Genomic DNA, 3,925 nt, shown 5'->3' on the forward strand with positions numbered 1-3,925 from the left:
ATTGATCCTGCTCCTCCATAGGTATAGGAGACGGGCACATCCAAACATTTTCTCTGGATTTACACCATTTTACACACCCCTCCATTGATTCCCAGTGAGCTCCTCCCCTTCTCATTATTCCCATAGGGCTTGTGGGGCCCACCTTAGTTGCCATTCTATTTTCAGGCACCATGGTAGCTATTACACAGGTGCTGGCCTCCTAGTTGAGCATTTTGCATTTCCATACACGTTTCCCCCCCAGGTCAGCCTTTTGAAGCCATCCCGCACCCACGTCATGCTAGCAACAAGACAAACACCACAGACAAACACACAAAACATAGATCCATGGTATTTTGGGTTATTTTTTGCTGGCACCAGCTTGTTTGTAGAGTGTCTGAAAAACAAAAAACAAAACAATTTTCACCCCTCTGGTGGGGACAGATTATTGCTTAATAATAATACCAATTCCTTTTACAAATTTTCTTGCTAATTGCAGGAAAAACAGAAGAATTACCTCCAGGCTGTCCTTATATTGTTTTATAGTCAGGCTAGTGAATTACCCCACTTACTGGTCATTTATGAAATTCATGAGGTGGTGTGCCTTAGTTTCCCCTCTTGTACAACAGACCAGGTTTGCAATAGTTTTTTTGCTGTACCAAGCTTTAAGTTTATTTTTAGGTAATACCTGAGAGACAGCTTCAGATTTTAGCTTTGTGTACACACACACACACACACACACACACACACACACACACACCTTAGGGTTAACCTGTCCCCCTTATTTTCAGGCTTGACTTGTTTTTTCACCTCCCTCTTCTGGAGGGCCATAATCTGAGTCTTCTAGTAGCTTGTTTGTTGACCAGATGTATTTATTATTTGTGGGTTCTTTGTGCTGCTACTTATGGGTAGTTTCCTCCTTCCCCCATCAGCTAGGTAATTTGAATTTACACAGAGGCTTTCTTGGCTTGCCTTTGGATTCAAAGCTATCAGCAGTTCAGAGACTGTCTTAAAAAGGACACATTCCACTTTCACCAGAGTTCTGATTACTTTTCACTTTCATCTCCTGCTCCAAAACGCACAGAGATCTGAAAAAGAAAGCACAATCTATTGTGGCTCCTTTTGGAGCCCTAATAAGATTTTAATTAAGTACCATGTTTTGTTTGCTTTTCTTTTACCCCTTTTCCAATATACACTGCACATATCCTGGGAAAGAGTTTAACCTCCATAATAATATTAGCCATATTAATTTTACACAAGGTGTAACTGCCTCCCCCGTGCCCACAGAGTTTTCATGCACCCCCACCAAAGCGACAGTCTGATCCCCCAGAGCCACCCCAAGGCTCAATGTTTCCATCATTGCTCCCCTTTTCCTTTTCTTTTTCCTGTGCACACACACAGCCAAATGATTTCCAGATTTCTAAGTATATTATGTCAACACAGATACCTCCATCAACCAAATTTAAAATCTCTCCAAAAATCAAAATCAGTCCTGGTGGCTTTCCCCTCCTACTTCAAACTATTTTGTCACTAGGAACAGCATTTATCCTTTAGAAGAAAGATAAAGTCTTATCCTGATATTTTGGGGACTACATTTTATTTTTTGTCAACATGGATTTGCTCAGTTGTTTCAATATTGTGATCAAAGAAGTAGCAGCATCTTTTGCAAATCTTCACCTCCTTCAAGAAAGTATCTTCCACTGTAGAAGCCTTCTCAGGACAACCTTCACTTCCTTGTTCCTCAGGCTGTAGATCAAGGGGTTCAGCATGGGGATCACCACTGTGTAGAACACAGAAGCCCACTTTTCCTGGTCCATTGAATAGCTGGACCTGGGTCTCAGATACATGAAGACTGTGGTTCCATAGAAGATGGTAACCGCCATCAGGTGGGAAGCACAAGTGGAGAATGCTTTGAGTTTCCCTTCGCCAGAGCGGATCTTCAGAATGGTGGAAACAATGAAACTATAGGAAACGAGAATTTCCACTGACGTGAATATGCCCAGAAACATAGCACATATAGAGAGCACCATTGCACTGATGTGAGTGTTGGAGCAGGAGAGCGCTAGAAGTGGGGGGATGTCACAGAAGAAATGATTGGTGACATTGGAGCTGCAGAAGGATAATCTAAACGTAGAAATTGTTTGTATCATAGCATTCACAAAGATAAGAGCTGGCCACCAGCTGGGCACACACTCTCGGGGACATGAGGCCTATGTAGAGCAGTGGGTTACAGATGGCCACGTAACGGTCATATGCCATCATGGCCAGCAGGAGGCACTCTGTGCTTCCAGAGAGGACAAAGAAAAACATCTGTGCAGCACAGCTGGGGTAGGAAATGTGGTTTTTCTCTGCTAAGAAATTCACCAGCATTTTAGGAGTGATGGCTGAGGAAAAAGTACATGGGAGTGTGGAGTCGGGGGTTGATCTTGATTAACACAATCATCCCAAGATTCCCCACCAGGATAACAAGATACATTGCTAAAAACACCGCAAAGCACAGAGCCTTCATCTGTGGACTGTCTGTTAACCCTGAGAGGATGAACTCAGTCACCATGGTGTGATTTTCCTTCTCCATGTCCAGAACACACATGCATGATCTGCTGATATAAAGGAGGAATCAGATGAGTAGAACCAAACTGAAAGGCAAATTCATAAGAAACACACAATTGGCTACCCTTGGATTACCACATTTCGGCAGCAGAATACCTTTTGCAACCACTGCTTCCAGTCCTCCTGCTTCCTGGTTTCCTCAATATTTTGCTCCCTATTGCCCTCCCCACTGCCTCCCTCTGACCCTATCTCTTCCAGATCCCCAGGAATCCTGCTCCATGAGACCCCACTGCTATCCCACCTATTGCCTCTAGCCCTACCAGTTCTCTCCCTCCCTTGGAGCACCTGCTCTCTAAACCCCCTCTGCTCTTCCAGCCACTGTCTCCAGCCTTGGGACCCCCATAGCATCTGTTCCCCGAACCCACCCTTCTCCTGCTCCCACTGCTCTCAGTTCCCCTCCCCTGCCCTGCTGGGTGACCTGATCAGCTCGCCTCATAATATCCTTCCCCTTCCTCGCAGTGCCCCTGCTACTAATTCCAATGTATAATTCCTAATTTAATAAGTTTGTCCAGGAAAATGAACATTATAAGCATATGTCAGGAAACAGAAAAATATTGTAGCGCTGATGTTGTCATTTACATTTTAAATGGATAATGTGTAAGTGTTGTTCTTGTGATGTACTGCAATAGGAACTGTTTTAAGAAAAAAGAATTAATGGCTGCTGTGTGTGTATTAGTATATCCCTTCTGCTCAGTGATGTTGGCAGCAGCAAGGGCTGGGTTCAATATCTAGGGGTTCTTCTTAACTTAAAAAACAGAACTGGCTCAAGCCCCTATCCAGAAATCTGGTAAAACTAGCCACCACCCATGGCACTTCTAAGAGGCCATACTTCCTCATGGAGTCTATGTATAACAACATAATTTTTTTATGAAAAGGGAGAGGAAATGCAGCATTAATTTGGGAACCATTAATTTGCAAACCATAAGTAAACACCCACTCCACAGTACCTTGAGCAGTAGTCCTTTGCTTCAGTGGTGTGAAAATCTGGCAGGCTAATGTCCACCCCCCTTTCCCTCCGCTGCACCCCACTCACAGTTGACCAAAGTCAGCAAAGTCACAGAGTTCAGGGGCATGTTCATGTGGGTTCACCTCCCACCCTTGAAGTGGGGGCTGAGCAATGCCTTTGCTCTAGCCACTGCTCACCACTGCTGCTTCTAGCCACTGTCACTGCCACTGCCTCTCACTGCAGTGCTGTCTTCTGAGGGTCCACCACTCAGCCCAGTTTTTAGTGATTTCACTGAGTAGTAGGGAACCTCACTGCTGCTGTGTCTTCTGCATTATCTTTCACTGCACAACTATTTGCATACCAAGTCTAAAGTTCAGCCCCCTAGCCCTGCTC

General features: G+C 44.5%; 1 pseudogene; it reads right to left on the reverse strand.

The window, feature by feature from the left end:
* Nucleotides 1–1,638: 1,638 nt before the first annotated feature.
* On the reverse strand, nt 1,639–2,551 carry LOC113405810 (annotated as a pseudogene).
* Nucleotides 2,552–3,925: the final 1,374 nt, after the last annotated feature.

The sequence above is a fragment of the Terrapene carolina genome, unplaced genomic scaffold (genome assembly GCF_002925995.2).
Source record: "Terrapene carolina triunguis isolate 2854851 unplaced genomic scaffold, T_m_triunguis-2.0 Scaffold51041, whole genome shotgun sequence".
NCBI lineage: Eukaryota > Metazoa > Chordata > Testudines > Emydidae > Terrapene > Terrapene triunguis.